Below are 26,984 nucleotides of genomic sequence, written 5' to 3'. Positions count from 1 at the left end.
GTTTTGACCGGCGAACTCGAGGGTTGTGTTCACAAATCAAACGTTTGTGTTTAAGTCAACTTGCTAGAATTTTGGAATGATCTCAAGAGCCACTGTGAGTTGTATTTGAGCCACCTCCAATTTAGTTGGGCAGAGTTAAAGGGGTAGCAATGGATCCGATTTGTTGATTGTTGGCTAAAAGGAGTGGGTCATGCATTCAGATACCAAAAGGTGAGCTCAACAACTTTAGTAAGATTTGAATCTTACTAAGTTAGTAAGCTTAGCTTACTATCTTCTTCTCTTATCTTTTTTTACTGATTTTATTTTTTTTATTTTTTTGATGATTTTTGTAAACCCTTCGAGGTTTATCAATAAAAAAAACTGGGGTGCCTACATAAGGTTGGAGTTTAGGAAGTAAAAAGTTGGGGTGCCGATATAAGTTTTAACAAAACTAACAAATCCTCTTCTTTGATGCTGTAGACACCCCATTTTTGCATCCGCCTGATTAATCAAGTCGTCAACCCGATCGCAAAGGTTCCCAATGATGGATGTCTATTCCAATGCTTCATTTTGTTACCAGATATGTTTCAAAAATCCGGATGAGGTATCTCGAACTGACAAAACTTAAAAACCACGCTACGCTAGCTAAATACGACCCCAGAAACATAGAAATCATCATCTTGCAAACCAAAAAGAAGCTTCACGATAAAAATCACTAAAAATGACCAAATTACCAAAATACCCCTAACATCAAAACAACCCTAGAGCCTACATTACGCTTAGGAAAACCCAATGAAACACATAAAACAACAAATCGAAACCAAATAAATTATTTCACCAATTTTCACAAAATTTGACAAAATTACAAAAATACCCCTCATAAAATTCACGATCATTTCACACAAAAAATTTCATAAATGATAAAAATCAACTTTTTCATTGAATTCCTTACGAGAAACTGATTCCAAAACATCCTGGAACATTGAAAAACGACTTAAAACGTAAAAAAATCCTCTCCGAGGGCAAAACGGTAATTTCACAATTTAATAATTAAAAATTTCGAAATAAATAAATAAATCATTAAATAATGTAAAGTGAAACATTAATAAAATTAATTATTAAAATTTAAACTAAAAAATTTATCAATCAGGTTTTCAAGCAAAATTGTTGAGGGTTCGCAAGATATTTCTTTAAGGACCCCTCCATTTGGGGGTCCAAAGAATTAAAGATATAATAGAGAGGGGTTCTCCAAAAATTTAAAGTCAATCAAGAAAGACTAAAGTCAAGATATTAAAGTCAATCAAATAAGACTAGAGTCAAAATTAAAGTCAATTAAGTAAGACTAGAGTCAAGTATTAAAGTCAATCTCATAAGACTAAGGTCAAAACCCTAAATCAAAACCCTAATCTAAACTAATCAAGTCAATCTCATAAGACTAAAGTCAAAACCCTAAAACCCTAAAGACTAAGTCAAAACCCTAATTGAAACCCTAAAAGAAACCCTAATCAAACCCTAATGCTTCTAAAAACTTTATAAATAGGAGCCTCCACACCCTATTTTCGTATTAAAGAAAAAACCCTAGAAAAAGTAGGTGAAGAAGCCTCCACAACCTCCCCAAAACCCTAATTTTTGAGCCCCAACTCCTTCCCTAACACCCCTACTCCGATTTTAGCCTAAAAAACACCTAGAAACCTTTCAAAAACACCCCAAAAATCCACAACAAATTCAAAGCATCCAGATCCAAGAAGGAGATACCTTGCCTCGGAGATCAGAAATCAGATCCGGAGATAGAACAAAGTAAGGAGTACGGTACAAGGAGCCATTCTAACCAGATCCGAGGGAATAACACTTTTGCAGATCAAAGGTAAATTTTTTATTTTTTTTTTAATCTAGGTTTATCATTAGCAATGTAGATCTATTTGGGATAAGTAGAGACCGGCATTCGCCGGGCGGGGTTGGTGCCTAACACCTTCCAACCCCGTAACATGATCCCCGGATTCAGATTTCTATAGTAGATTAGTTCTTTTTATCCATTGTAGGGTCAATTTGGTTCCTAGACCGTAATAACTAGGTGGCGACTCCCAAACCTCAAGTGTCAAAAGCGGATCTGCGCACCCCGCGAATCGAGGGCGCTTTCAGTGGCGACTCCGCTGGGGACTATTGAGGATCAAACTTGAAAAACCCCAAGTATGGGAGTATTGCCAAGATGACCTAGTTTTTTTTATTATTTAGTTGGATTTATTTTATTTATTTTTTCTGTTTATTTATTTTTTATCTTGATTGTAGATGATTTTGGGTATTGCATTTTTTTTTCTCCAATTAAGGATCACTTTTTGATGACTCCTAAATAATGAAAGATTCAAATTGACCTATGAAAATGATGGAATGATGAAGGTTGGACAGAAATATTAAAATATTTTTAGAGAATATTCTAGAGAGAATTAAGTCTGGGAGCCTATTAATAAAATATAGATTTCGTCGAGTAGATTAATTTAGAATCTGAGTTCACTCAATTTCGTTATCGGAAGCCTTAGATATCATCGATGCAAGTTCAATCTGTAAATCTGGAATTATTTCTGAATGAAAGTTGGGACAGCAATGTTAAAACCTTTTTACAGAACATTCTAGTGAGAATTAAGTCTGGGAACCTATTAATAAAACGTAGATCTCATCGAGTAGATTAATTTAGAACTTGAGTTCACTCAATTTCGTTATCAGAAGCCTTAGATATCATCGATGCAAGTTTAATCTGTAAATCTGGAATTGTTTCTGAATGAAGGTTGGGACAGCAACGTTAAAACGTCTTTACAGAACATTCTGGTGAGAACTAAGTCTGGACACCTATTAATAAAATGTAGATCTCATCAAGTAGATTAATTTAGAACTTCAGTTCACTCAATTTCATTATCGGGAGCCTTAAATATCATCGATGCAAGTTCAGATTGTATTTTCCTAATTCACAGAAAATCTGAATTTATCTAATGTTGGCACAATTAATGTTCTTGAGAGTGAGCTCATCTCAACCATTGTCATTCTATCATCAATGTAACACCTATTGGAATCTCGATTTATTTTGGATCACCCAAAAGTGATCATTGATTGGACCTTAAAAATTATAAAAATTATGCCTATTGCAATGTTTGTTTGATCAATTATTATATGCCATGCTCATTAATTGATTTGCCATGATCTTAAAGATATATTTGTGATGGGTTTGATTTCATCTTAATTTCGATGTGATGGGTTTTGGATTATTTTCTTGATCAATATTCATTTGATATCCATATGTGATGACATAATCTAGCCCATGGGCCCACGTGTTTGAAAAAGGTCCCGGGCACACCCCACCCTATTTTGCACACACCACAAGCACGTTTACTGTTTTACCCACTTACACGTCCCATATAGCCAACGTGGCACTAGTGCGTGGCCCGGTCTCTTCGGAGATGCGACGTCATTCATGAAAATCACAACTCCAGTCACGTACCTTAGGGTATATCAAACTGGGGGCATCAATACCGTCTGATCAGGTGATTCTGAGAGGTATATTGATGCACCCAGGCTGGAGCGACCTGAGCCTTTGACCTATTGTGAGCCACACAGTCACATGTCCCGATTGCCAACGTAGTACTAATACGTGGTCGGTCCCCTCGTGGGATGCCAAACCATTTATGAAAGCTACAACCCTTGACTCGTACCCGTAGGTATAAAAGATAATCTAAGTGTATCAATTACACTTCTTGGTCAAAACCGGTGCCTAAGCAGATCTTGCCCCGCTGTACCCTACTGTACGAGGGGGATAGACTACGTCTATTCTAGACGAGAGGTATTTAAGTGGGCCCTTGCTCAGCATTGTGCGCCACCTCTCAACTGGAGATTAAACTGGTTATTTTTGGCTTTAGAGAAATGAATTGAGGTTTTAGATTATCACCTATAAGGTATATCAAACCAAGTCACCATGTATCGAAAGGTATATAGGTGTGCTTGGGCAAGGGTGGCTAGATAAAAATGCATTGCACGTAGTAAGCTTAGAGTCTAGAAACCTTCCCAGTAGGTCACAACTCGAACTTATCGTGGGTGTTCCTGGGTTATTTATTGAATGGAGTCCGTTGATTGATGAATGTATGTGAGTGATGTGAATGGTGAGATCAGAGTGTATGATTGTCCTCAAGGATCAAAAATATTGTTTTTGAAAATCAAAATGGGTGCACCAACCCCAGTCCATCCCGATCCAACAGTCCTAATGGACCGGGCCATTTAAATCGAAATAGAAATCAAATTTTTAAAGAAGAAAAATAGTTTACAAAGGCAAAATATTTCCCAAAAAAAAAAAATATTTTCCAAAAGAAGTGTTTTCCAGAAAAAGTGTTATTCTCTAGAAAAAATATTTTCTAAGAAAAAACGTTTTCCAAAAAATATTTTTCATAAGAACAAGATTTGCCAAGAGAAAATGATTTCCAAATAAAAAATTATTTTTCAGAGAAAAATATTTTTTAGAAGAAAATATTTTCCAAAAGGAAAGAAAATGATTTACAAAAGATCTATGTTTGCATGAAATTTTTTTGAAATATGTTTTTTACCAAAAATCTATTTTTTGCATGGACCTTATAAAATTATCAAAATATGTTTTTCTAAAAAGAAAATGATTGCAAAAAATAATCAGTATTGTGAAAATTGTTATTCAATAAAAACATTATTTTCAAGAGTGCAATAAAATTATTTTTCTTCTGAATAATCATTGAATGGATGAATTGTTTAACGGATTGGTGTACAAAATTCTATAAAATCTCAGGGTTCATTTAAAATGTTATCAAGGGAGTGACACTGAAATTGGTTAAATTCACCTTCAAAGAGGTTTTAAGGGTTATCATTGTATCTAAGCTCAATCGTCTATCGTCTGGCTAGGGTTGTAAATCCGGTCAGTTAGAGTAAACGTCAATATCAAGTCAACAGTTAGAAATGACCTCAAAATTTCTCAACATCGTTCAGTTATTCTTTGAAGATTATAGTGCTTCAATCCTACCGGTTGTAAGTAATATCTCAGTCCTCAGTCCTAATCAAACTCGTGTTGGTACTTGTCTTGAGTTTTCATGAGTCATTTGGGTTAGCTCGAGTCTTTTTTTCCAGCAAGGTCATGTCTTCCTTAGATTGAGTCTACTCTTTCCTATTAAGTCAGGTTAGTTCATCGAGTCTATAGGTGTCTGTTGCCCCATCTGAAATTGATCGGATAAAGAAAATTTTTGAATACCTCCGGCGCATTAACGAATTAACTAATAATTTAATAGATTTCATTTCTGAACAAGAAGATAAGAGTCGGGCTCAACCTTTAATCGAGAAAGGAAGGTCTTTGACCTCGAAACAAAAAATAATTCCTAAAGAGATTCAAATAGAAACCATCTTATCCCTAAAGGAACACGAGGGGATAATGAATTTACTCAGAAATTTCAAAAGACTTGTTCGTGTGATCATATGAGGGTATGTTAGGTACAAGCTTAGGTGTTGTTCAACACGGAATAGATACTCGTCTATATCGATGGAATCAAATAAGATGTTATAAAATGTATCAGCACTATCCTTACTACATCTCGAGTTTCAAATCACATATTATCAGTCGATATAGGGGTACCTTTTGAACTGATCTCTGATAATGGGTCGTACTTCAAAGCATAAATCATTACTCTATGTTTAAAGTTGAAGATCCGGAAGCACAAATCATCCCCCTACCATCCTCAGATCAATGGAACGGTTGAAGCAGTTATTAAGAGTCTCAAGACTATCATCAGGAAAATATGTCAATCACATCGAGATTGGTTAGAAAAATTATCATTCGCGCTATGGACATATCGAACTTCAATTCGATCCTTTACTGGAGCTACTCCCTACTCCTTAGTGTATGGCATGGAAGTAGTCTTGCCAATTGAAATGGAAATTTCGTCTCTCAGGGTCTTGTTGGAAAATCATTTGTTAGAAACAGATTGGGTTCGACAGCAGTATGAAGAATTAAACTTGATCGAAGAAAACGAGTTAAAGCCCTGTACCATGTGCAAGCTTATCTAAGAAGAGTCACCCGTGCATTTGACAAAAAGGTCAAAGCTCATCATTTACAAGTCAAGGATTTAACTATCAGACTTCAAAGAAAATTGAACACTCCTCCTCGACTATAGGAGAAAGTCTTAACCCAATTGGAGAAATTCATTCATTAAGGAAATACTGTCAGAAAAAGCTGTCAGACTTCAATATCATGATGGAATCGAGTTACCAGAACCAACTACCCTTGACCAAATCAAACGGTACTACATTTAAGGAGGTCATTTTTGGCCGAATCAATTTTCCTATTACCTAGTTCTTTATTCTCCTTTCTCAACCCCTTTTGCAGGCTGTTCAAAAAGAGAAAAATTGTGCATTTTATTTCTTAGCCCGATCACCTAACCTAGGGGAGGGAATATCCGAACTACGTTTTGGTCTGATCCCAAAAATTTGGGGTACGTAGGCAACCTGAGAAGTTACTTCAGGCCCGACCACATCAAAATAAAAAAATATATATAGATTCCCCAACAAAGGAAAAATCTAAAAAGAAAAAAATTCAAAAGAAAAAGAAATATCATCCAAAATGGGGAAGAAAGTTCAAGAAAAAAAATTTAAATGAAATGCCACACAAGGGGCATTTGGGTTTTTGAGCCTCAAAATTCCTTTCTTTTTATGTCTAGTCCCAAGCCTACCTATAAAAGTCCTCCTAAGTACCGTGTGAAAAAGTCAAGGAGGGTAGCGAAGCATGATCAGACAGTAATTCTAGAACTTCAGAAGAGAAGAAAAAGATAAAAAAAAATGATGAAGCCTGCTAAGTTGAAAACCCAAAAAGGGCGACTTAGGCAAAAATTAAGGCAAGCTCGCAAAGTTGAAAATCTAAAAGGACAACTTTGGCAACAATCAGAGCCAAGAAAAAAGAAAAAGCTCGCTAGATCGAAAACCTGAAAAGACGATCTAGGCAAAAGTTAGAGCAAGCTCGATAGATTGAAAACCTGGAAAGGCGATCTAGGCAAAAGTTAGAGCAATAAAAAAAAATAGAAGAAAATCCCAAGCTAAGAGCAGTTCGAACTGAAACATCAGAAATCCGAATAATCAAGTTCAATACTCAGCTTAAACCAGGCATAGATTCAGAAGTCACAAGTATCTTGTCTACGATCGATCTGAAAATTCTTACTTCTCCAAGTGAACCAATGGAGAGAATGGTGAATTCTATGATGAGTCTCAAAAGGAAATATTTTGTTCTCTTGAGCCTGACTCAAAATCTTTAATAAAATTAATCAAAATTAAAAGTTGGATCTTTATTGCGCTTGTGGTAATCAAATATTTCAAACCTTCATACAAGGGGCATTTTTTCTTTTTCCTCTAGATATATAATTTCCCCCCTTATACAAGGGGCATTTTTTAATGATGTGTTCAATTATTTTTGAGCAATGTTAATCCTAAAAAAATAATGAGAACTTCAAATTTAAGGTTACCCTCTTGATAGCAGTTTTTCGAAAAAACTCTTGAGATTCAAACTCAGGTTTTAAATTCATAAAACTTTTGGATAAATCCTTGAGGTTCAAACAAAAGCACTTCGGATCTTACATTTGACTGTGCCCAGAGATCAACTAATATGGTATTTTTTTTCATTCCTAGATCCAATCATTCTTGGATTCGATCATTTCTCTTCAAGATTCAGTATCTTCCAGATTTATTCAATTCACTCTGATCAGTCTTTTCCAAATTCATTCATTCTTTCCCAAAAGTCCTTCATTCCTTCGCCAATTTTGCTCAAATGCCGCCAAGGGTTATCATGGATTTTGCTCAGATACCGCCAAAGGTCCTTTTGGATTTTGCTCAGATGCCGCCAAGGGTTATCTTGGATTTTGCTCAGTTTCCGCCAAGGGTTATCTTAGATTTTGCTCAGATGCCGCCAAGGGTTATCTTGGATTTTGCTCAGTTGCCGCCAAGGGTTATCTTGGATTTCGCTCAATTGCCGCCAAGGGTTTTCTTGGAATTATGCTCAGATACCGCCGAGGGTTTTCTCGGAACTATGCTCAAATGCCGCCAAGGGTTTTCTTGGAACTATGCTCAGATGCCGCCAAGGGTTTTCTTGGAATTATGCTCAGATACCGCCGAGGGTTTTCTTGGAACTATGCTCAGATGCCGCCAAGGGTTTTCTTGGAATTATGCTCAGATACCGCCGAGGGTTTTCTCAGAACTATGCTCAGATGCCGCCAAGGGTTTTCTTGGAACTATGCTCAGATACCGCCGAGGATTTTCTTGGAACTATGCTTAGATGCCGCCAAGGGTTTTCTTGGAATTATGCTTAGATGCCGCCAAGGGTTTTCTTGGAATTATGTTCAGATGCCGCCGAGGGTTTTCTCGGAACTATGCTCAGATGCCGCCAAGGGTTTTCTTGGAATTATGCTTAGATGCCGCCAAGGGTTTTCTTGGAACTATGCTCAGATGCCGTCAAGGGTTTTCTTGGAATTATGCTCAGATGCCGCCGAGGGTTTTCTCGGAACTATGCTTAGTTACCGCCGAGGGTTTTCTTGGAATTATGCTCAGTTTATGCTCAATTTATATTACTTCATGCTCAGATTTGACTCATTTCCAACTCAAACTCTTTGAAATCTATCTCAGATTTTGAGCCCACACGCTTGCACAGTTGTTACATCAATCAAGGAGAATTTTCTAAAATTCAAGGATCTGACACTGCCAGTGAGGGCTCGCGTTCAAGGACCTGACATTTTTCTAGTTCGGGGAGAGTTTTACGCTCAAGGATCCGAACACCCCGATGAATTGCTAAATCAGGCTGCAAAATGAACTGTCACTAGCTTTGGCATTCGGATATCGTACTATCTACCAAAATAGATTTGCTATCTAGTTTGCTTCAACCCTCTGCCAAAGAGGGCATCTGTAGACACCCCATTTTTGCATCCGCCTGATTAATCAAGTCGTCAACCCGATCGCAAAGGTTCCCAATGATGGATGTCTATTCCAATGCTTCATTTTGTTACCAGATATGTTTCAAAAATCCGGATGAGGTATCTCGAACTGACAAAACTTAAAAACCACGCTACGCTAGCTAAATACGACCCCAGAAACATAGAAATCATCATCTTGCAAACCAAAAAGAAGCTTCACGATAAAAATCACTAAAAATGACCAAATTACCAAAATACCCCTAACATCAAAACAACCCTAGAGCCTACATTACGCTTAGGAAAACCCATTGAAACACATAAAACAACAAATCGAAACCAAATAAATTATTTCACCAATTTTCACAAAATTCGATAAAATTACAAAAATACCCCTCATAAAATTCACGATCATTTCACACAAAAAATTTCATAAATGATAAAAATCAACTTTTTCATTGAATTTCTTACGAGAAACTGATTCCAAAACATCCTGGAACATTGAAAAACGACTTAAAACGTAAAAAATCCTCTCCGAGGGCAAAACGGTAATTTCACAATATTAATAATTAAAAATTTCGAAATAAATAAATAAATCATTAAATAATGTAAAGTGAAACATTAATAAAATTAATTATTAAAATTTAAACTAAAAAATTTATCAATCAGGTTTTCAAGCAAAATTGTTGAGGGTTCGCAAGATATTTCTTTAAGGACCCCTCCATTTGGGGGTTCCAAAGAATTAAAGATATAATAGAGAGGGGTTCTCCAAAAATTTAAAGTCAATCAAGCAAGACTAAAGTCAAGATATTAAAGTCAATCAAATAAGACTAGAGTCAAAATTAAAGTCAATTAAGTAAGACTAGAGTCAAGTATTAAAGTCAATCTCATAAGACTAAGGTCAAAACCCTAAATCAAAACCCTAATCTAAACTAATCAAGTCAATCTCATAAGACTAAAGTCAAAACCCTAAAACCCTAAAGACTAAGTCAAAACCCTAATTGAAACCCTAGAAGAAACCCTAATCAAATCCTAATGCTTCTAAAAACTTTATAAATAGGAGCCTCCACACCCTATTTTCGTATCAAAGAAAAAACCCTAGAAAAAGTAGGTGAAGAAGCCTCCACAACCTCCCCAAAACCCTAATTTTTGAGCCCCAACTCCTTCCCTAACACCCCTACTCCGATTTTAGCCTAAAAAACACCTAGAAACCTTTCAAAAACACCCCAAAAATCCACAACAAATTCAAAGCATCCAGATCCAAGAAGGAGATACCTTGCCTCGGAGATCAGAAATCAGATCCGGAGATAGAACAAAGTAAGGAGTACGGTACAAGGAGCCATTCTAACCAGATCTGAGGGAATAACACTTTTGCAGATCAAAGGTAAATTTTTTATTTTTTTTTTAATCTAGGTTTATCATTAGCAATGTAGATCTATTTGGGATAAGTAGAGACCGGCATTCGCCGGGCGGGGTTGGTGCCTAACACCTTCCAACCCCGTAACATGATCCCCGGATTCAGATTTCTATAGTAGATTAGTTCTTTTTATCCATTGTAGGGTCAATTTGGTTCCTAGACCGTAATAACTAGGTGGCGACTCCCAAACCTCAAGGGTCAAAAGCGGATCCGCGCACCCCGCGGATCGAGGGCACTTTCAGATGCAGAACGTTCTTGAGAGCTTGATAGGAGCTTCTCTCTCTCAGATCTCAGACATGATTTCAGCCATGGAAGGGAGAGTTTCGTAGGTTTTGAAACACAAAATCAGTTTTGATCCATTCTTCCTTGCATGCTATTTTTCGTTGGAGCAATCTTCACCACGGCGCATCCACTCACGTTCTAATTGCAGCCACTTATAGGTATTCTTCTCTCTCTCTCTCTCTTGCTTTTCGATGAAACCTTGAAGCATTTCTATGAGCTCTCTCATCATCTCCACGGCTTTCGGCGACTCTCGGCCGTTCATTATTCAAGCTTTTTTTTTTCTTGATTCAAGATTTTGTTTAAATCCGAAATTGAAGAAACGTTTGATGGAATGTTTTTTTATTATTTTTTCGATCATTCTTGTTTGAGTTTGACTGATTCAGCTTTTGGGGCTGATCTTGAGAAGCTCCCAAGATCTTGGGACTGATTCAAATTTTGGGGCTGATCTTGATTGACTCACCTCAATGTTAATCGGGTCCAGTTGAGCGGACTCACAATGGGCCGTAAATCATTATTATTATTATTTTTTTGAAACTTCATCTGATCAGGAGATTTATTCCATTAGAAATCTTTAAGATCGATTCCTAATTTAGATAAATCTTCTTGGATTTGAAATTCTTCATCGATCTGGAATCGGAATCTTCGATTAGACTTTTCTTTCGATTAAAACTCTAACTTTTGTAAAATTTGGTTCGTAGCTCTTTTCCATTTTTTTATTTTTATTTTTATTTTTACTCTAAACAAAGTTTTAGTTTCATACAAACTCGACAACGAGTTTGATAGAGATTTGGACTTCAATTTCCTTATTGATACAACGCACCAACGAAAGTTTTTTTTTATTTCGAAAGATTTAATTCAACATATCACATCTCATTGAGTAGAGTTCTTTTTTCTTATAAATAGAATACAAGTTGCTGTAGAAGGTTTGTCTTCTCTTATTTCTATTTTTTTTTTAGCACACAGATCTATCCTTTCTTAGAGAATCATGTAGTGGAGGCTGCCCATAGACCCTTTCACCAACATATTTTGGATGCGATCTTTTGCAGTAGCACTCCTTAAAGATGTGGTTGATATTGTCATTAATATGAAAGTAGCACAATTCACTATTCTTCTAAGTTGTGTACAAGGCAATTTCTTTATTCTGTAATTTCCCATCTTTGGATAGATTTATAATGACATTCACAATGTTGTTCACATACATTGTTTCTTCAATTACAATCTCTACCGCAGTTAATACCCTTCGATAATTAGGATAATACCGGACAAGTTTTACTTGTTCCAAAAATCAATAGTTAGAAGATCCAACTTCAGAATGGAATTCTACACTTAGTTTGTTAATCCAAACTACTAGCTCACATGGTTCAGAGATCTAACTTCATTCACCAACCGATGAATAGACAATCTTCCCAAAACATCATAGAATGGCTTGAAAATCTATCCTCACCAACGCCATATGAAGTTGGTGTTTCAGATGAGCTGTTGGTATTACAACCAGCACTACCTCTATCCCGGCTAAGTACATTGACCTTTCCTTTTCTCCCAAGAAAAAAAAATTTCAATGAAAATAAAATTTGACCTCCATGACACAGTGATTTCCACCAAAGTATAATTAAATCCATTTCCTCTTTTTTTTAGAACAACTTGTTGGAGGATATGAATAGAGTTCTTTGAGCATATAAAATAATCTTCTTGAATTGATTGTAATTTGAACTCCTTTTTTTATTACTTTGTTATACTTTATCTCTTCTCCTTATTGGGCCTTCCCCCTTTTTTCTCAAAACTTGTGAATGAATTTCATTGGAGCTTCTTTTTTTTCTTATAGATCCAGGATTATCAATAATATTGATATAAAGATCTGATTCTTTTGGGTCGATTGCAGCTCGACTACAGCTTCGAAACCACAAGAAGGTATGGATCTTAGTCATTCTTCCCATATATTTTCTTTGAACTTTGTCATCCTCGCATTTCTTTTCTTATGAATTGTAACCAAAATTACAAATTGAGAACTTATAACCCTTATCAGTCAACTTTTAGAACATTTATATGTTAGTCTGCTTAGCGGTGGCCAATGTTGAACTGTTAAAAGTATTGCGTGATAAACGATGTACACGTAGAAGAACCATGCAACGAACCATTTGTCCAGCCAGTTGGCCATTAAAGCAACTATTTATCAATAATGCTTAAGAGTGGACAACGTCAATTGGCTGACAAACGTCAACTGGCTAGCAGAATCACAGGATGCAAGATTTATACACGTAGAAGATCTATGCGACGAACTATTTGTCCAGCTAGTTGGCTAACCTCTAAAGTAACTGTTTATCAGTAATGCTTAGAAGTGGATGACATCAACTGGCTGACAAACGTCAACTAACTAAAAGAATCACAGGATGCAAGATTTATACATGTAGAAAATCCATGCGACGAACTATTTGTCCAACTAGTTGGCTAACCTCTAAAGCAACTGTTTATCAATAATACTTAGGAGTGGATGACGTCAACTGGCTAAAAGAATCGTGGTACACAAGCTTTATGCACGTAGAAGATCCATGCGACGAACTATTTGTCCAACTGATTGGCTAACCTCTAAAGCAACTGTTTATCAGTAGTACTTAGGAGTGGATGATGTCAATTGACTGACAAACGTCAACTGACTAAAAGAATCGCGATACGCAAGTTTTATGTACGTAGAAGATCCATGCGACGAACTATTTGTCCAGCTAGTTGGCTAACCTCTAAAGCAACTGTTTATCAGTAATGCTTAGGAGTGGATGACGACTATTAGCTAACAAACGTCAACTGGCTAAAAGAATCGCGGTACGCAAGCTTTATGCACGCAGAAGATCCATACGATGAACTATTTGTCTAGCTACTTGGCTAACCTCTAAAATAACTGTTTATCAGTAATGCTTAGGAGTGGATGACGTCAACTAGTTAAAAGAATCACGGTACGCAAGCTTTATGTACGTAGAAGATCCATGCGACGAACTATTTGTCTAGTTGGTTGGCTAACCTCTAAAACAATTGTTTATCAGTAATGCTTAGGAGTGGATGACGTCAACTAGCTGACAAACGTCAACTGGCTAAAAGAATCGCGGTACGCAAGCTTTATGCACGTAGAAGATCCATACGATGAACCATTTGTCCAACTGGTTGGCTAACCTCTAAAGCAAACTGTTTATCAGTAGTGCTTAGGAATGGATGATGTCAACTGACTGACAAACGTCAACTAACTAAAAGAATCGTGGTACGCAAGCTTTATGTATGTAGAAGATCCATGTGACGAACTATTTGTCCAGCTAGTTGGCTAACCTCTAAAGGAATTGTTTATCAGTAATGCTCAGGAGTAGATGACATCAATTGGCTGACAAATGTTAACTGGCTAGTAGTATCACACCGTCAACTGGCTAAAAAAAACTATACGACGAACTATTTGTCCAGCTAATTGACTAATCTCTAAAGTAATTGTTTATCAGTAGTGCTTAAGAGTGCACAACGTCAATTGGTTGACAAACGTCAACTGGATACAAGAACCATACGACGAATTATTTGTACAGTCAGGTGGCCAAACTCTAGCGCTAGAGTATTATTGAGTATGATGATTTTTTTAATTCATACTCTTCTATATCTCTAATCAATGTGACCCTAGTACTCAATGAGACATGTTACTTTTTTTTTAATAAGTGTATTTGGTCTACTTTTTTTTTCACAGAGATGGCTAGAGACATTCTTTCCAAAGGTTTAAAGAATAAGAACCGTTCCGAACGGAACTTACCGCGTGAATGTTGGGTAGATGATCCTATAGATCCTTCTCAAAAAGGAAAATGGCTTTGCTTTCCCCATGTTATGATAGTCGATCGTTCAAGAAGAGGGAATATTTCATCTGTGGAGTTGAAGTTTGTTGTGCACACACCGATGACCGATCCTTTTAAGGTGCGAGATACAGAAAGGGACACATCACTTGATATGACAGCTTTAAGTGAATATCCTCCAACAGTTGACTTACTCCCTGGAGATGAGATTGATACGAAGCATCAGCCAACTTTATGTCATCCTCCGCATCATAACCAAACTCGCAATTGTCCACAGGCTATTTTGGCCCAGAAAATCATGCAACATTTTACACGATGGGGTTCAGATATTGAACCTCGAGGCGACATTCTATATCTCAGTGGTTTTTGGGATTGGAGTTTGGATGTGAACCATAAACTACAGAGAAAAAAAGTCGATAGCTTCCCTTGGTGAAGCTATATTTGCTGCTAGTAAGGAGTACAGTCATCCCAACGGCATGTATCGGGTTTTATGAGAGTTTTGGTGTCCCGAGACTAACAATTTTATGACGGGTCGTGGGGAAGTTGGCATTTCTTTATGGAAAATACAGAAGATTTCTGGACTTTCTATCACGAGTGAGTATTATGAAGAAGTGGTGCCTAGTTTTGATCAACTCATGGGTTGCAATGGTATTCTAGGTCTTCCTCTTTCTTGCCAGTATCTGTTCAAGGTGTATGCTTTACTAATTTTTGAAAAAAGGGAGCGACTGTGTTAGCCATAGTGAATGGGTTCATTTCTGGTACACCAAAGCTGAACGGATTTCTAATCCTCGTTTGACGGTAGAGTATAAGGAAAGGGCAAAATCGTTTTACTTTGATCGTAATGGCCGTCAACATCCTAGAACAAAATTACGAAGACCTTTTTCTTCTCGAGTTACTTTGACAAAGGGGGGTCGAAAAGAGGAAGAAAATCCATTTATCAGGCTCGGTTTTCCTGGAAATCAGAATGTTGAGGATGAAGTTATGATAGCTGCATACCTCTCATTGTGGTTGTGTCATTTTGTTCTCCCTTGTGAGAATGGTGATGTTATTCATCCAGGTACTTTTAAGGTAGCTGCATTGATGGCTCGAGGTACTCCACTTCTGTATTGTTTGTACAAAGGTCTAACTCAGACCTATTGGGGTATGAAAACAAAGAAAGTTGTAGGTGCTTCCACGAGTTATTGTCCCCTTCATTACTTGTTTGGGTGGGTTGGACTTCATTTTCCTCGGGGAGTATTTGGTAGCATTGATGCTGACTTTGGACTTTCGTATTTGGTTCTTACAGCTGGTGTTTCCAATTCATATTTTTAAAGGGAAGATAGTGCTAAAGATGCGAGGGATCTGATTATCACCATGGATTCTAGTGATTTTAAATGGCATCCTGAGGAGATTTGGCCACCAAAAGGTCATAGAAGGATACGGACTGATGATGGTGATGATCCTTCTGAAGTTCAAGCTTTCATGATAAGCTGTCGTCCTTGATTTGTTATGTTTCGATATTGTAATGTTTGTGAGGTGAAAATGTATAGCTCTCACAGGTTTGCTCGTCAACAAGGCTTTCGTCAATGTATCCTTGAAACTCCGATTCCTTTCACAAAATCCGTGGATGGAATAGAGTTATATAATTTATAGTTGTCTTTGACTCAGACCAAAAGTCGAGTCAACTTTTTTATTCCTCCTAAAGTGTTAGACATGAACCGGCAATTTGATAAGAGTTATAGGGATTGGTGGGTTCAAGACATAGTACCTCACTTGGATGCCCTTGATTTTCGCCTTCTTGAGGATAGCGTCTCTGTTCCGAACTTCAATTTTGATGAAAGAAAAGGAGTTGAAGATCGTGAGGCGCATCGTACTTTGCTTGCCACGCAAAAACTTTCTTGAAAAAGAAGAATATAACACACACGCATTGATAATATGCAAAATGTCATTACGGAGCCTAGATTGAAATTGCGTTTGAAAAAAATACTGTCGGTTCCAACGACTACTCAGACCGAGCAGGCCAACATTGTTGGGGTAGATGCAGAACAAGTTGTTCATAGATCAAGTCCCGTGGATTCTTTGAAGCCTGTTGCTCAGATTGAGCTTAAAGATACCAGTGTGACTCCAGATGGACAGGAAGCTGAAGCTGAGAATGATGTATTTCCTAGGAAAGGTAATTTTACACATTTTTTTTCTTTCTTAGAAATTTCACATTTTTTTATGTATATATATACATAATCCTTTGTGATTTAATTGTTCTTGTAAAATCATCAATCAATATACACTCCATTGCCTATTTGTTCGCCTCAGAAGATTTTGTAGCCCTCCCTGCCTTCTCAGGTATGGGAGATGTTTGGAATGTCAGTCATCTTAGTAGAGGGCTTTCGAAATTGGTTGATACTGAAGACCCTTCAAAGAGTGATGGGGACGAGATTTCTTCATGTCTTCGTCAAAATTCTCGTGGTACTCCATCTACTTCAACTACACATACGGCTTCTATCGCATTGGCGTTACCTACTTCTAATAAGTTGGTTGATTCATTTGTGATTGCTCTGAAGTCGCGGAATGCTTACTGTTTCTACCCAAACTCAACAAGCTTCTTTGCATGATAGTGACATCGACTTATGCGTTCAACAAGCATTACATAGAGCTCGTGATGAATTCCTTCAATCTAGAGTTGAGTTGATGCTCAATATTGGCTTTTCCAACCTAAGAGAATGGCAATCACTTCATATGCCTGCCATTATCTCTTCTCTCAAGGATGCTTTCAAAACTGATCCTATGCTTTTTGCTAACTTCTTTGAATTGCTTATAACTGGAGTAGAAGCGTATCTTTCAAGATGAGAGAAGGCTTTATCATCTTTGTCAGCAGATGATAGGGATCTTCAGCTATCTGTCTTAGATCAGGAAGCTCAACAAAAACGTCAATCAGTGGATAGTTTACGTACACAACTGACTGAAGCTAAGGAGAGAATGGTTGTGCTGACTAAGCGAGAAGCCGAGCTAGAAATGGAGTTGACTCAAATCAGATAAATGCTACCACAAGTCACTGCTACTGAAAAGTTTCTTAGTACTCAAATTCAGGAAGAGAGTGAGGCTCTATTTACTGTTGAAGCGGAGTGTACTAGTCTATCTAACGCTCCAATTATTGATGATGATGAAGTAACTGCTAGCGAAGCCAAGAGAGATTTTTTGAAGAAAAAGTTTTGGAACCTTACTTCTTTCTATTAAGCTTATTTTTTTTTCATTTATTTTTTTATTTTTTTTACTGTATATGACTTATGCAATTATAACATTGTTTATTTCGTTCGAAATTAATAAAATTCCCTTCTTTCCTTATATGAGTATCATATTATTATTTTTTTTTGTTGATGTGGTTGAACCTGAAGTAACTTTACAGGCTGCCTATGTACCCAAAAATGGGATCAAACCATAACGTAGTTCATATGGATAATGTTCTAAGTTTAGCCTAGACCGCCCTCTTGGGTTTTCAATCTAGCGAGCTCAATTCTTTTTTTTTCCGGACCGTTCACAGTTTTAACTCATGCGGGTCAGGAGTATCATGTAGTTTAAGCCCGTACGATAATGAGCATTGCTAAATAGTTTAGGCTCGTGCCGATGAGCATTGTCAAACAGTTTAGGCTCGTGCTGGGGAACAACATTCTTTTAAGCATAGTATCTTTTGAGGAATTTGCCGTTGATTGGACCAAGACGTAATCCTTCTAGTATTATAAGAAGGTATGCACCATTAGTGTATACTTCTTTCACTACATGAGGTCCATCCCATTTTGGATCAAACTTCTTTCCAGAACGGTGTGAGAGGATGATTGGTCATTGTACAGCGAGAACTAAATCTCCAACTTGAAAAGAATGTGGTCAAATTTTCTTATTGAATGCACGTGACAGACAGGCTTGGTAACATTCTAGCCGTTGTTGTGTTTTCAATCTCTTTTCGTCCAATGCTTCAAGTTCAGCTAGACGTAATTTGGCATTCTCTTCGTAAGTAAGTCGGATTGTGTGCAATAACATGTAGTGCCGAAGTTTCTTTGTGGCAAAGATGAGCATTAAACATGTCTTCTCGATTGGTGAATAGTTTACTTCTGCTCCAACAAGAGTTCGACTCAAGTAGTAGAGTGTACCTTCTTTTTCTTCGTCATTTTCTTGAGCCAATAATGCTCCTAGTTACATTTCTTGTGCACTAATATAGAGAATCAATGGCTTTTTAGGAATTTGTACAGAAAGAACAAGAGGCTTGAGAAAATACTCAATGCTTTTCAGAGTATTCTTACAAGTTTTATCCCATTCAAATGATGTATCTTTCTTCATCAATCGACTGAAGGGATGACAACGCCCAGTTAAGTTTGAAATGAACTTACGAATGTAAGCAAGTTGACCTCGTAGACTTTTGAGTTCATGAATGTTCTTTGGTGCCGGCATATTTTGAATGGCTTCAATCTTGTTTCGATCGATTTCAATACCGCGATGCCGAACCACGAATCCCAAAAATTTACCCAAGGTAACTCCAAAAATGCATTTTAATGGATTCATCTTGAGCTGGTACCGTCGTAATTTGTCGAAGGTATCACGTAGATGTTGTAAGTAATCTTCTTTTTTCTTGGATTTTACTACTAAGTCATCAACGTAACATTCCACCTTGTCATGTAGCATGTCATCAAAGATTTTCTGCATAGCTCGCTGGTAAGTGGCACCAACATTCTTAAGTCTAAAAGACATAACTTTGTAACAATAAATACCTTTTAGGGTACGAAAGGCTATAAGCTCCTCGTCTTTTGGCGATATTCGAATTTGATTGTAACCAGAAGATCCATCCATGAAAGACAAGGCTTCATGTCTTATAGTCGCATCAACCATAAGTTCTATGATTGGGAGAGGAAAATCATTTTTTGGAGATGCATTATTCAAGTCGCGAAAATCGACACATACTCGAATCTGTCCATTCTTCTTTTTTACCGGAATTATGTTGGAAATCCATGTTGGATACTTTACTTCTCGAATGAAGCTAGCTTCTATCAACTTGTTGACCTCTATCTCAATCTGTGGTATCAACTCTGGCCAAAAACGACATTGTGCCTGTTTTATTTAGCGAACTCTGTGTTTAATTGCGAGTTGATGAACAACGATCTTCGGGTCAAGTCCTGACATTTCTTTGTAAGTCCAAGCAAATACATCTTTCTATTCTTGTAGCAACTTGAGGTACTCGGATTCTTCATGTTATTTTAGAAGAGTGCTGACGAACGTGGGTCGCGACTTTTCAATTGTCCAAAGATTTATTTCTTTCAAGTCGTCAACAGTGGCTTGTCCGCTTTCTTCAAAGATCGATAGAGCATTTTCGAGTTCTTCATCTGACGACGTAGAATCTTCTTCAGGGAATTCCTCAATGGTAATATGATTTATTGAAATGACATATTCAGAATTGTCTGTTCCAAGAGTTGAAGCTCGACTGTTGCTCATTTAGTTTGTGAGGATGATGGTGCATCGCTTCACAACCAATGCATTCGATATCGAGACCTCTAAAGCTGCTTGTCGTTTCATACGAGACAGAATAGTGCTATGCAAGCCACTACTATCTTTATGCTCCACATATTTATTTCTTTGCTTAGGTCGACATCGCGATTCTCTTCATACTTTTACTCCAACATTTTGACCAAGTCTAGATAGAGCAGACGCACGAGGTTTATGAATTTGTACATCATGATGATCATCTAAAGTACCCAATCGATCAAATACCGACGTGGTCGAGATGTGGCCACCAATTCGATCAAAGACCGATGTTCGTGGTACTGGTGTTTCTTTTACAGACTCATCAATGACTTCTACTATAGTATGTTGTGAAGACGTCATCTTCATCTTAGAAATTTTGATTGGAGCCTCTGGTGTATATCTTAGTCCTACTCGTGTCAATAAAACTCTTTCTCCAACTCGAATGAGTTTAACTTGTATTGCAGTTAAACCATGAATTTGATCAGTTTGTGATAGTTCACCCAATCGCATAGGTTCACATTTTCCATAATCGACAATCTTGAATAACTTTGAAGTTTTAGGATCGAACCAACTTTTGGACTCTACTTTTGCGAGGTTGTTTTCATGATCCTTCGCAATTGACGTAGTTGGGACAATATTTTTCACGGGTGTCCTTGCTATGTAAGATTTTTGGAGAGGTGTAACCGAAAAGGTTAACTTTTCTTTCAGTATCTCCAATTCGACTTTAGAGATAGAAGGCTTGATTTCTGAAGAAATCTATTTGAAAGGTGATTGTCCTGGCTTCCGTCGCGATTACGACACATAACAAAGCATTGGAGTTGGCAACACAACTGTGGATGCCGTGTCCTCCATTGATTGACTCACCCTGGTCCGTTGAGTTTCTGGTTCTTGTTTCTTTACTTGTTCTTTCTGAAGTTGAGGACTAGGAGAAATCTTCTCTACATCATTCAAAGTATGCTTTCTTTTGTCAGATTTTTGCTTACTAGATGGAGGTACCAAAATTGGAAGTACTTCTTGAATGATGTCACCTCCAAAATAGAATTTTGCATCAGCAAAATGTGTTTCTGCCTTGTCAAATGGTTGATTTTCGACTATTACACATTTCTGCACACCATCTTGGTAATACTTAAAATATTGATGTAATGTGGATGGTACTACTCCAGTTTCATGCAGCCACGGTCGATCGAGAAGCAAGTGATATGAAGTTTTACAATCAATCACGTGGAAGAGCGCTGTTGACTCCAAATCTACAATAGAGAGCTTGACTTTTATCATGCTGATCGCTCTTTGACCTCCTAAGTTGAAACCCTGAATCATCAACTTATTGCGAGCAAGTTGATCCGATAAGATGCCAACTTGTTTCATAGTACGAATTGACATGATGTTGACTGCAGAACCACAATCTAGGAGGATTCTTTGAATTTTAGTTTCCTTCACATAACCTGTAGCATAAAGAGGCCTATTTTGAGGTCGAGACCCCAATTGGAGATCCTCGTCAGTGAAGGTGACTGTGGCCATGCACAGACCGTCCTCTTGTGGATCTATGTTGGGTTGAACTTCCTTCTTTGATTCAGTTGAGTTTTGCTTTGAAGCATACTGAACCTTTTGGAGTTTATTGGAGAAATCCAAGTCAACCTGCAAATCTTTCATTTTAGAGGTGATATTATCTTTCTCAAATTTCTAATCTCCATCATTGGAAGTAGTAGGATGTTTTTCTGACCTACTATCGATATCATCTTCTAACACCTCCGCTTCCACTTGGTGACATGAAATCGTGCAGGCTTCTTTCAAGAGCTTCCTTGGTAAGAATTCTAAAAGAGTAACCGGCACACGGGGAGGTTGTTGAAGGATGTCTTCAGGGTCTGTGGGCGAAACTCGGAAAGCCTTCTTTTTTGTTGCTCTCTTTGGTTTCTTTGACCTTGTACTTGATTTTGACTTTCTTCTCTTTCTCTTTGGCTTTGAAATAGAAGGAGTTGGCATATATGTAGGGCATCTTTTTCGACGAGTAACAACTGTCCACCCTTCGTCATCAATTGAAGCAGACTCTGAGATTGTGATCCTTGTTGAAGTGAAGATGAAAATGTGAGGAATTTTCTTTGATTTGGACTTGCCCCCAGTGTGGGATAGGCCTTTTCAACATCGGAATGTACAGATATGAGTTGTGATGGTTTAGGTAAAACTTGGATGATTTGAGGAGATGGAATCTGTGTAGCATACTGACTTGCCAAGAGTATTGGAGCAAAAGATCCAAAAGTGACAGAGGTCATGTTGGACGTAGCAACATTTTTGACACAGTCAAACTCAATTTTTCCTTAACGTGCCAAATCTATAATCTTCTCTTGAAGATGAAGCATTTTTCAATTGGGTGACTAATCACCCTATGATAGCGACAATATTTCGGATCATTGTCGCGACCTGCTTCCTTGGGTTGTTTAGGCACTGGGAATTCAATGAGCTTTAATTTCAGCAACTCTTCGAACATGCCCAAGACATTAGCATCAGGAAAAAGGTACTTTTTTGCCTCAAGCTCTTTGAGAGTTTTCCAATCTTTTCCTTTTTCTTGTGTTGAATCAGCTCGTAGCTAATCTTCTCTTCTTTTACCTGTGATTTTGACAGGTTTGTTGGTGGTGGTAGATAAGACTTCTTTAGTTTTGAAGGACTTGCCATCCTTATTTTCTTACTTTCAAGACTCGCTTGGTCATGAAGTCTGATGCACAGCTATGCTCTGCTCCATGTCATGGGCTCGAGTGGCTAGCTCTTCGAAAGTGTGTGGCTTGATTCCTTTCAAGATGTAAAGGAGTTGTCAGTACATCCCTTGAACACACATCTCGATAGCAGAAGATTGAGAAAGTCGATCCATACAGTTGAGGGAAAGATTTCTCCATCGCTCGATGTACTCGATAATCGGTTCATCCTTCCTTTGTTTGACGGCGGCGAGTTCCACCATACTCACTGTTCTTCTAGTGCTGTAGACGCGGCTGAGGAACACTTTTTCAAGTTGATCCCAACTATCTATTGAGTTGGGTTCCAAGTCAGTGTACCAATCGAATGCATTGTCAGAGGGAACGAACAAATTGTTTCATCATGAAATCACCGAATGTACCGGCGTTGTTGCAAGTTTCGATGAAGTGGGCAATATACTACTTTGGATTACCTTTTCCTTCAAACTATTGGAATTTTGGTGGTTGATATCCTGTTGGAAAACTCATTTGTTCGATGCGTTGAGTGTAGGGTTTGGAGTAGACCAATGAGGACTATGGCATGCCCCCATACTGAGCACTAATGGTGTTAATAATCATTGCTTGCAGTTGTTGAACAAAAAGCGAAGCAACAGACCCCTATGGTGGATCTCGAGTAGCATTTCGTGAACCAGAATAATATGCTCGTTGTTCTTCTTTGTGGGGAACCGCGTATGCTTCAGGGGTGAATCCTGGAGGATGTGAGTGTTTAGCACTCGATTCATTCTTTTTGTCTTTATGCTCCAAACGGCTGACGAGGGTTGCAATTTGGATATCTTTATCTTCTATTGCTTTTGTTAATTTGTTGATGGTGTCTGCCATCTGAGCAACTTGTTCCTCCATCGTTAACGCTCTAGCTGTCATCACTACTCTGATAGAGGTGTGAGTTTGCAACGGAGAAGTGATCGATAGAGATCTAGATGATCCCTCACTTAACTTCGAATCAAATCCAGAATCTGATGAGTCATCTTCTACCAGGTTCGCCTACGATTCCTTCGTGGTAAGTGCCGTTTTTGTGGCACGTTTCTTGGAGTGATGCTGAAGAGGCTCCACTAGTTTCGATATGAAAGTACCCTCGATCCACGGGGTGCACGGATCCGCTTGTGACCTTTGAGGTTTGGGAGTCGCCATCTAGTTATTACGGTCTAGGAATCGAATACTGACTCTAAACAGATAAAAACAAATAATCTACTAAAGAAAAAAACTGAGTCCGGGGATCACATTACGGGGTTGGAAGGTGTTAGGTACCAACCCCGCCCGGCCAATGCCGGTCTCTACTTATCCCAAATAAAACTACATTGCGAACAATAAAACCTAGATAAAATAAAAAATAAAATAAATTTTACCTTCAAACGCAACAATTTTATTCCCTCAGATCTGATAAAATCGCTCCTTGTACCGTACTCCTTGCTTCGTTCTATCTCCGGATCTAATTTCTGATCTCCGAGGCAAGGTATCTCTTTCTTAGATCTGGATTCTTCGAATATTTTTATGGATTTTGAAGTGTTTTTAAAGGGTTTCTAGGTGTTTTTCAAGTTAAAATCGAAGTATTGGTGTTAGGTAAGGAGTTGGGCTTCAAAATTAGGGTTTATGGGAGGCTAGGGAAGCTTTTTGACCTACTTCTCTTAGGGTTTTTTATTTGATACGAAAATAGGGTGTGAGGACCCCTATTTATAGATTTTTTTAAGGGTTTATTTAGATAGAATTAGTGTTTAATTATAATTATTTTAATTAGAGTTATATTTTAAGTAGAATTGTTTTAGGTAGAGTTGTATTTTAATTAGAATTGTTTTTGGTAGAGTTATATTTTAATTAGAATTGTTTTTGGTAGAGTTATATTTTAATTAGAATTATTTTAGGTAGAGTAATATTTTAGTTAGAATTCTATTAAATAGAGTTATTATTTAATTAGAACTCTATTAGGGTTTTGACTTTTGGTCTTATTTGATTGACTTTAAGATTTTAGTCTTACTTGATTGACTTTAATATCTTGACTTTGGTCTTATTTGATTGACTTTAAGATTTTAGTCTTACTTGATTGACTTTAATACCTTGAATTTAGTCTTACTTGATTGACTTTAATTTTTTGAAGAAACCCCCTCTATTATATCTTTAATTCTTTGGACCCTCAAATGGAGGGGTCCTTGAATAAATATCTTGGCAACCATCAACAATTTTGCATGAAAGCCTAATTGATTGATTTTTTTAGTTCAAATTTTTAAATTAATTTTATTAATGTTTCACTTTAATTATTTAATATTTTATTTATTAATTTCAAAATTTTTAATTATAAAAATTATAAAATTATCATTTTACCCTCGAAGAGGACTTTTCACGTTTTAAGTCATTTTTCAATGTTCCAAGAATTTTTGGAATCGGTTTTCATAAGGAAATCAATATAAATGTTGATTTTTATCATTTATGAAGTTTTTTATGCGAAATGGTCGTGAACTTTATGAGGGGTATTTTCGTAATTTTGTCGAATTCTGTGAAAATTAGCGAAATGATTTATTTGATTTTGATTTGTTGTTTTATGTGTTCAAAAAGATTTTCCTAAGCATAATGTAGGCTCTAAGGTTATTTTGATGTTAGGGGTATTTTGATAATTTGATCATTTTTTAGTGATTTTTATCGTAAAGTTTATTTTTGTCTGCAAAATGATGATTCCTATGTTTTTGGGATTATATTTTCCTAGCGTAGCATAGTTTCTATAATTTTGTCAGTTCGAGATACTTCATCCGGATTTCTGAAACATATCTAGTAACAAAATAAAGCATTGGAATAAACATCCATCATTGGGAACCGTTACGATCGGGTTGACGAGTTGATTAATCAGGCAGATACAAAAATGGGGTGTCTACAGATGCCCCTCTTTGACAGAGGGTTGAATCAAACTAGATAGCAAATCTATTTTGGTAGATAGTGCGATATCCGAATGCTAAAGCTAGTGATAGTTTATTTTGCAGCCTGATTTAGCAATTCATCAGGGTATTCAGATCCTTGAGGGTTAAATTCTCCTCGAACTAAAAAATGTCAGGTCCTTGAGCGGGAACTCTCACTGACGGTGTTAGATCCTTGAATTTTAAAGAATTCTCCTTGACTAATGTAACAACTGTGCAAGTGTGTGCACTTAAAATCTAAGATAAATTTCAAAGAGTTTGAGTAAAATCTGAGCACAAAGTGAATATAAATTGAGCATAATTTGAGCATAAACTGAACATAATCTGAGCATAGGCTGAGTATAAACTGAGCATAATTCTGAGAAAACCCTCGACGGTAACTGAGCATTCATTTAAGTAGATTTGCAATTTCTTCTTCTTTTTCCTTGTATGGTAATTATAACAACCAAGTTCGGATTTGACAGTTATGCAATGGGGTTAAGTTCAGTTTAATTTGGACAAATCAAGAAAAAAAATTCACAAAAATTTTGGGGATTGTACAAAGCCTCATAAGATCTTTGGCACATGTTCCAACTTGTGCCAAAGATCATGGAAAATCTTGCCTATAACATGTAATAACATATGTATTGCACTTAGATTCATTTGTGAACTATTTCACATTATTTTGAGAGTCAATAGGATACTCACACTGTTTGTAATTGAGGGGAACTGAACAGGTGATGCGGTACTTCTCCTAGAAGTTGAGTGTCTTCCATGTCCCTGCATGACAAGATTTGTAATTTCAGGAAAACAAATTGAAACATTCTTTTTTGTAAGAGATCTTGTGAGATGTAGAGGGAGAGAGATACAATGTGGTCAAGGACTCTAAGGTTGAAAACAATGGGGGAACATCTGATGTATCAAAACTATTATTGCTCATGTCCCTGCAAGGCACAAATTATGTTCAGTTGGTGATGAAGAACAACATTACTTAGATGATATTAGATAAAAACTTATGAAAGCTGTAGCCCCTCATGTTTAAAAGAATACATATTTGATAGGTTCATGTTTAACAGAATATTAAACCAATTATAAGTATAATACTTCAAAACAAAATATTAAACTAATATAAAATACTTCAAATGGGCTTACATGAGTCCGATAATTCAGTTTTATCTGTAAATACCATTTTGATGACACCTTGACCATGTCTCTGATTACCCAAATAACATGTAAGTTATTATGACACCATGAACAGTCCCCCATTAAGCTATTAGCTCAATCCCATCAAAAGCCATAGAAGAGATATTAAGTCAATTTTGTAGACAAGGAGCACTTCATCTAAGAAGTAATCGATACCAACTTAAGCGTGCAAATCTTTCGAAAACCTAGTGGGGAGTCGGTACTTGTGGAAAAGCTTGTATTAACATGGAAAAGCAAGCAAAGATAAGTAAATACACTTA

The 26,984-nt window shown here is 37.0% G+C and overlaps 1 long non-coding RNA gene across 1 annotated transcript; it reads left to right on the top strand.

Annotated features, from left to right (window-relative positions):
- The first annotated feature begins 10,589 nt into the window (after positions 1-10,589).
- LOC147389064 (uncharacterized) lies at positions 10,590-26,547 on the top strand. Its single transcript, XR_015170796.1, has 3 exons — positions 10,590-10,772; positions 12,437-12,522; positions 26,259-26,547. It is a non-coding gene; the product is annotated as an uncharacterized LOC147389064 (long non-coding RNA).
- The last annotated feature ends 437 nt before the right edge of the window (positions 26,548-26,984 follow it).

The sequence above is a fragment of the Akebia trifoliata genome, chromosome 12, assembly GCF_017979445.1.
Source record: "Akebia trifoliata isolate Shusen 1 chromosome 12, ASM1797944v1, whole genome shotgun sequence".
NCBI lineage: Eukaryota > Viridiplantae > Streptophyta > Magnoliopsida > Ranunculales > Lardizabalaceae > Akebia > Akebia trifoliata.
Note: the sequence above shows the minus strand (reverse complement) of the source record. Positions and strands in the feature narration are given on the sequence as shown.